Source organism: Microtus ochrogaster, chromosome 1 (assembly GCF_000317375.1).
Source record: "Microtus ochrogaster isolate Prairie Vole_2 chromosome 1, MicOch1.0, whole genome shotgun sequence".
Lineage (NCBI taxonomy): Eukaryota > Metazoa > Chordata > Mammalia > Rodentia > Cricetidae > Microtus > Microtus ochrogaster.
The window spans coordinates 36,019,032-36,027,275 of NC_022009.1; the positions used below are offsets into that span (position 1 = coordinate 36,019,032).

The 8,244-nt window shown below is 43.7% G+C and overlaps 1 protein-coding gene and 1 pseudogene across 1 annotated transcript in view; one reads left to right on the forward strand and one right to left on the reverse strand.

Annotated features, from left to right (window-relative positions):
* The window catches only part of Kcnk13 (potassium two pore domain channel subfamily K member 13), a 107,719-nt gene that overhangs the window by 53,892 nt on the left and 45,583 nt on the right, over positions 1-8,244 (forward strand). The gene's annotated exons all lie outside the window — the stretch shown is intronic.
* LOC106144206 lies at positions 5,978-6,788 on the reverse strand (annotated as a pseudogene).

Sequence of the window (8,244 nt, forward strand, 5' to 3'; positions counted from 1 at the left end):
ATAGATGTCTGTTAAGTCCATTTGATTCATGACATCTGTTAGTTCTCTTATTTCTCTGTTAAGTTTCTGTCTGGTTGACCTGTCCATTGGCGAGAATAGAATGTTGAAGTCTCCAATTATTAGTGTGCAGGGTTTGATGTGCAATTTAAGTTTTAATAAGGTTTCTTCTTTTACATATGTGGGTGCTTTTGTATTAGGGGCAAGATGTTCAGAATTGAGGCCACATCTTGATGTATTGTTCCTGCTATGAATATAAAGTGTCCTCCATCTCTTCTGATTGATTTTAGTTTGAAATCTATTTTGTTAGATATTAGGATAACTACACCCTCTTGTTTCTTAGGCTGTTTGATTGGAAAACATTTTCCCAACTCTTTACTCTGAGGTAGTGTCTGTCTTTGAGGTTGAGGTGTGTTTCTTGTATACAGCAGAAAGCTGGATTCTGTTTATATATCCATTCTCTTAGCCTGTATCTTTTTATAGGTGAATTGAGTCCATTGATATTAAGAGATATTAATGACCAGTGGTTGTTAATTCCAGTTATTTTTTGGTAGTAGTGTTTGTGTGTTTTCCTTTTTTTGGATTATGCTGGTGGTGGGGTATTTGTTGCCTATGTTTTTTGTAGGAGCAGTTAGCTTCCTGAGGTTGGGGTTTTCCTTCTAGTACTTTCTTTAGGGCTGGGTTTGTGGATACGTATTGTTTAAATCTGTTTTTGTCATGTAATATCTTGTTTTCTCCATCGATGGTGATTGAAAGTTTTGCTGGGTATAGTAGTATGGGCTTGCATCTGGTTTCTAAGTGTCTGCAGCACATCTGTTCAGGACCTTCTGGCTTTCATGGTTTCCAATGAGAAGTCAGGTGTAATTCTGATAGGTCTTTTATATGTTACTTGACATTTTTTCCTTTCCAGCTCTTAATATTCTTTCTTTATTCTGTATGTATTGCGTTTTGATTATTATATGATGAGGGGATTTTTTTTTATCCAGTCTATTTTTTGTTCTAGTAGTTTCTTGTTCCTTCATAGGAATATCCTTGTTTAGTTTGGAAAAGTTTTATTCTATGTTTTTGTTGAATACATTTTCTGTGCCTTTGAGCTGGAGTTATTCTTCCTCATCTACCCCTATTATTCTTAGATTTGGTGTTTTCATGATGTCCAAGATTTCCTGAATGTTTTGTGTTAAGAATTTGTTGGATTTAATGTTTTCTTTGACAAATGAGTCTTTTTCCTCTATAGTAGCTTCAGGACCTGATATTCTTTCTTCTATCTCTTGTATTCTGTTTGTTATACTTGTCTCCATAGTTCCTGTTTATTTACCCAGTTTTTCCATATCCAAAATTCCCTTGGTTTGTGTTTTCTTTATTGCCTCTATTTCAGTCTTCATGTTTTGAACTGTTTGCTTCACCTGTTTGATTATTTTTTGTTTGTTTTCTTGGATTTCTTTGAGGGATTTATTAATTTCTTCCAATTTTTTGTTTGTCTTCTCCATTTCTTTAAGGGAGTTTTTCATTTCCTCTTTAAAGGTCTCTATCATTTTCACAAAGTTATGTTTAAAGTTGTTTTCTTCTGCTTCTTCTGGGTTAGGATTATCAAGTCTTCCTTTTGTGTGACCACCAAGTTCTGGTGTTACTATGTTGCTTTTTAGACTGTTGGATGAATTCTTGCATTGACACCTACCCTTCTATTCTTTCAAATGAGGCAGGAAGTGCCTTTGCATCTTGGTCCAATCCTTGCAGTGGCTGTCTCTTAAGTCCCCTCAGTATTGGAGCAAGCTGTGTTTCAGAGTTCCACCAAGTTTGCAGGAGGATAGGCAATTTTGGGAGCAAGGTGGGGCTAGAAGCTTGGAGGGGCAGGTGGATGGAGTTGGGTTTGGGGGGAGCCTACCCACAGGAAACTCTCCTGCTGCCTAGATAGAAAAGTCGAGGGAGTTGGGGGAGGGGCCTGGGGTTTTGTCCCAATGTGGAGTTCATAGAGAGTGGGGTGTCCTGCTGCATGGCTGTTCATTCACTTCTTAGCAGTATAAATGTTTTAAAACATTTCCCCCATAATTTGACATGGCTTTGCAGAAGAATTGATCCTTTAAAATATTGTGTGGGAAACATTGGGCTCTGTTTGGAACAAGATATCCACCAATTGCCTAAGGCCATAATAAACATGGCCACAAACCAGTAACTTGTAAAAGTCATGGGTGTGGCAGGAAATTCTGGAGCAATGGTTAAACAATTAAGAACACTTATTTTAGCTTGGCGATGGTGGCACACACCTTTTATCCCAGCACTCAGCAGGCAGAGGCAGGCAGATGGCTGTGAGTTCGAAGCCAGCCTGGTCTAGAAAATGAGTTTCAGAACAGGTTCCAAAGTTACACAGAGAACATGGGTTCAGTTCCTGGTACCTATGTGGTATCTAACAACTATCTAACTCCAGTGTCAGGGGTCCGATGCCTCTTCTGACCTCCACAGGTTCCTGTGCATGTACAGTGTACATGCATACATGCATGTACTCAGGCATACATACGGGCAAATATGTATATTACATACATATACATATATGTTATATATACATATATATATATATATATATATATATATATATATATATATATATATCTCATAGTGGAAACCTGAAAAGATGGTTCAGAAGTACTGGAGTTTGATCTCCCAAACCCATGTTTAAAAAAAGTCAAAAGCCTGGGGGTAGTTATAACACATTTATTATCCCAGCACCAGGAAAGGAAACAGGAGGCTCCATGGGGCTTGCTGACCAGAAAACTTAGCCTTCTTGGTGAATTCTAAACCTACAGTAAGAAACCCTACCTCAAAAAAGAACACAAAGTATATGTCCTCTGAGAAACAACAGCCAAGGTTGTTCTCTGGCCTCTGTGTGCATGTATGTGTATATGGATATGCACACATGTGTATACGGATATGCACACATGCTTGCACCTACATAAGCACAAATGTGAACACACACACAGTCACAGCAGAGCTGATGGAGGGAAAAATACATGGCATTGCTCTGTGTGACTGCTCGCCTGTAAACATAGACTGCTCTTTTGTTCCCAGTCATCCAGACCCAAATAATCACACAGAAACTACATTAATTACAGCACTGTTTGGCCCATTAGCTCAGGGTTCTGATTAACTAACTCTTACATCTTAAATTAACCAATTTCTATTAATCTGTGTATCACCATGAGGATGTGACCTACCTGTAAGATTCCAGCATCTTCTTCAGTCTGACTCTGCCTTCTTTTTCCCAGCATTCAGTTTAGTTTTCCCCACCTAGCTCTATTCTGCCCTGCCATAGGCCGAAGAAGCTTCTTATATTTTTGCTTGGTGAGCCTAGCCTTTAATGGCTGAGCCATCTCTCCAGCCTGAAGCAGCTTCTTTATTGACCAATGGTAATAAAACATATTCACAGCATACAGAAGGGAATCCCACATTGCTTGCCCTTCAGTACATTTTTGAGAAACCTTCTCATCCTGGCCAGGAAGGCAGGTGCTGGAAAGGTCTGGGTAGATTTCTCAGTCACAGGCTTCTCAACTCACATTCTCCCAGTGGTCTCATGAAGCTTCTTCCAGAGTCACACAATGAAGCTTCAAGACTAAGGGAAGACTGTGCAGTGTTGCTAGGGTGTGGCCTCGGTTTGTGTTGCTTTGGCTGTATGTCTTAACATGTAGCATTGCCCTGTCAAGGAACGAGATGCAAGTCCTCGCCTAGGAGTTTGTTCTTCTAAAGGAAGCACAGACACACCCAGTGAACAACATCTGGATGAGTTTGCGAGGACAGGCAAAGTTCCCCAGATTGGACAACTGCAATGCCAGACGTTGACAGCCTAGAGCCTGGAAACTAGAAGTGAGCTGGACCAAGTTATCACCAGGGCTGTCCTTCTGAGACTGCATTTTTTGGCTTTTACATGGACACTTTCTTATTCAACTTAATGACCTTACTAACACTCTGTATCAAATACAGTCACATTCTGAGGCACTGGGGGTTTGGACATCAACCTGCAGACCAGGTGGGTGGGACTGTTTGATCTGGTGCCCTCTTATGGCCTGCAGGCAGGCAGAACACTGTATACATAATAAACAAATACATCTTTAAGAAATATTAAAACAGGTGTCAACTCATTTAGTCAGCACCTAATCTTTAACGATAGGCTCAGCACAAATATTGAAGTTCTTCCTCAGGTGGGTAAGTCCCCTGTCTTCAAAGGGAATTGATTCTTCCACTCTGTGCAAGAATTCGCAGTTTTTCAAACAACAATTTACTTCTCATCCCATAGAGAAGTCAGATGGTGGTTTACCAAAAAGAAAAGAAAAAGTTAAACATTGAATCACCTATATATTTTGTTCTGGTGGTGTCTGAGACATCTTCTTTCTTAGGTCAGTTGCTCTTCACTGTCTCTCATCTTGCTTCCTGTCACCATGGGCTCGCTGTGTGTGGGCTCACAGTATGACACATCGCAGGTTCTTTAGTGTTGGGTGAATGAATCATTCAGACAAGCAGTGGGATCTTGGTGTGGGGAAATTCTGTATTCTGTCAATCATATTTTAAATAAACACTGATTGGCCAGGCAGGAAGTATAGGTGGGACAACCAGACAGGAAGTAAAGGTGGCGCAATGAGAACAGGAGAATGCTAAAAAGGAGAAAGCCCATTGCTCCCCAGTTCTGTCCAGACAGAAGAAGTAGGATGTGACCTGCCCCACTGAAAAAGGTACTGAGCCATGTGGCTTACATATACTAGAATAATGAGCTAATTATAAGTTATAAGAGCTAGTACGAAGCCTGAGCTAATGGGCCAATCAGTTTATAACTTAGGGAGACCTCTGTGTAATTTTCTTTGGGGCTTGCCGGCTGTGGGAACTGGGCAGGACAGAAACCCCAACAAGCAGGCCCTCATGTTACAGGATCTGAGCAGTCAGCTCTGGAAATGTACCACTCTGGAGATGGGGGCCCACAAGAAGGCAAGACAAGGGAATCCTTCGCTTGATTCTGTTTTCTTCAGCATTCTGCCTGTTCTTGGAGGCCACACACTTGTCTAGGCTAGCTGTTCTCTTTAGAACCATATAGAACATTCTCTCTCTTGCAGAGCATTTTTCCTAACTTGGTCATAACATCCCCGTTTTCCTCTTTTAAAACTTACTATTTGGTTCAGATCTCACAAGTGCACTGTGAATACTTCTCATAAGATGTATACCCATAGACTCACTACCAGTTCAAAGATGCGGATGCTGTCATCACCATCAGATCCCTCCTGTGCTTCTTCCCTGTCTGTCCCCATGCCCCCTGCAGGAGAGAAGCCCATGAGGTTATTACGCCCCAGTTTTCCAAAACTGATACTTCAGTTACATATGTGTCTAACTGTAAGTAATGCATTGTTTCATTTGGGGCTTTGACATTCACAGAAAGCATTTGAACTTAGTCAGTGGCCGGTTTCTTGCACAGCCTTAATGCTGTGCTTCTACGATCCATTGACACTGTGTTCAAGCCATGCTGCGTTCATTTATTCCTGCGTCTATGTCATGTATTGTCATTGAACATTTCACGGTTCGCTGGGTTGTCCTTGATTCAGAACATTGGGTTTTTTCGTGATGTTCACACTACAGTGAACATTCTTAGAGAGTGTCTCCTTGGTGCACACATTTAAGTGCGCTCTGGTGTGATGGCTCTTAAGTGTGAGCGCCTATCAGAATTCTCAGGAGGGAGACCAGTGTTCTATACCCGATTCTGTAGGCATAGGATGAGGCTAAAGATTTGAGTTTCTAGTACAGTTCCAGGTGATGCAGTTTTACTGGAGCAGGGCCTTTTGAGAGCCACGGTCCCAGAATCAATACCTAGGAGTGGACTAACTGGGATGTAGGGATGTACATGCTTCATATAATAAGATAATGTCCAGGGCTGAGGAGATGGCTCAGAAAAGCACCTTTTTTTTTGGAAGGTTTGTAATTATATTTACGTACAGAAAACTCAGCAGTACATTTAACCCAGTTTAGTGGCGAGTTCTTTGGCCTTTGCCTTTTCCAGCTTGGCAATTTGAGCCACAGATTTAGGACCCAGGACGTTGCCTCCCCAGTGGCGGCGGATCTCATCATATCTATCGTTGTAATTGGTCCTAATAGCTTCCACCAGCTTGGCCAGAGCGCCCTTGTCTTCTGAGTTAACCTGTGTGAAGGCAACAGTGGTGCATGTCTTCCTATGGACCAGTCGCCCCAGCCTGGCCGTTCCCTTGATAATGCAGTAAGGGACCCCCATCTTCCAACACAGGGCAGGCAGGAAGACCACCAGCTCAATGGGGTCTGTGTCGTGGGCAATCACCACCAGCTGAGCCTTCTTGTTCTCTACCAAAGTGGTGACTGTATTGACGCCTGCTCGAAGGACATATCGGTGGTCTCTTGGTTGGGACATCCCCTTTCCCAGCAGCTTTCTTTTCAGCACGAGCCAGTAGCCTTTGCTTCTTCTCCTGCTTGGTCTCTGGCCTGTACTTGTAGGCAAGTTTAAGCAACTGGGTAGCTGTTTGCTGTTCCAGGGCCTGGGTGAACTGGTTAATGGCAGGAGAAACTTTGAGCTGCTTATAGAGGTTGGCCCTCTGCCGCTGCAGCCTAATGTAGTGGGGCCATTTGACGAAGCGTGTGAGATCTCTCTTGGGCTGGATGTCCTGCCCAATGCCAAAGTTCTTGGGCCTCTTCTCAAACAAAGAATTCACCACCTTCTTAGCCTCTTGCTTCTTCACGATGGCGGGGGCCGGGGCCACCTTCCTCCCCTTGGCCTTCTTTCCTTTGGGCATCTTGTTGGGCTGGAGGAGAGAGCAGAAAAGCACTTCTTGTGTGAGCACAAGGACCTGACCCCAACATTATCCTAAATGTCAGGCATGGTGGCACATATTTGCAATCCCAGCACTGGGGACGGACAGACAGGCAGGTCCCTGAAGCTCAGTGGTCAGAAAGCCTATCACATCATAAACTCCAGGTTCAGGGAGGGGCTCTGCCCCAAAAATTAAGGTGGAGACCTAGGAAGACAGGAAGACATGAGATACTGGCCTCTGGCTTAAACACACACACAGACACTAATAATAATGATGACACCCAGTTGTCTCCTATGTAACTGTAACATTTTATTTTCTCATGTCAGAACCACACACATTGACCAAGCCCTGGTGTTGCTCATCTGCCTGTTCTAGACTCACTATGACTCAGACAGCGGGAAACAGGTTCCTACACAGACACGGGGTTGTCTTGTCTTAATGGATGTCAGTGTGTTACGTATTTTAGGCATGTTTCCTTAACACACGAAAGGCTTGGATCTGACAGGTTTCCCAGGGAAAATAAACAGAGCAAGTCATAGAACTTCTGCGGAATGTCCCTTGCCAGCATCGGGGAAAGCAGATGGCTTCGTCGTGAGGCTCATTCCGAGCAGTCATAGAATGAAATAGATCCTGACAGCCGAAGCCACCCACAGCCATTTTTGTCAATTCGTATCTGGCACCTATCACATGCCCAGTCTTGATGCCATGATTCTGTAGCTTGTGATACCACTGTTCACTTGCAAAGCCCCTCAGTTTGAAATGACAAAGACTTGGGGAAGGTATGATTGACATTTGGTCTGTGGTGACAGGTAAGAGGCGCGTGGCGTGAGTTGTCTCCTGCCAGAATGACGCGAAGACTTTCCAGCAGGAGACAGATTTCCGTGCAGGTGACTGCATGGTTACTCCACACTTGAAGGGGTGAAGTGGGGCACTCAGAAAGGATCTCAGGTGGACTTGAGTCTGAATCCCGATCCCAGTAGCAAAACCCCTGGATAAGAACTGCTACAAATGGCTTGGTCTTTCCCGGGCCTCAGTTTGTTCCTCTGTCGTTTTGCATGACTCTAGCTTACCCCTGAGGCCATTGAGGTTTACATAGTATTGTTGTGGGAGCTGCGGGTTGCATTCCTGCCGCCCTGCTCCCTGCCACTGGCTAGCTTTACCCTAAATAACAACACACAAACTGTATTCATATAAATACTGCTTGGCCCATTTCTATCTAGCCTCTTCTCGGCTAACTCTCGCACCTGAACTAGCCCATTTCTAATAATGTGTGTAGCACCCCAAGGTGCACTTACCGGGAAAGATTCAGCATGTTTGACCTGGCGGCTTGCTTCATTGCGTCTGCCCCGGAGAGGAGAGCTATCGAGTCTGAGCTTACTTCCTCTTCCTCCCAGCATTCTGTTCTGTTTACTCCGCCTACCTAATTTTCTACCTATCAGGGCCA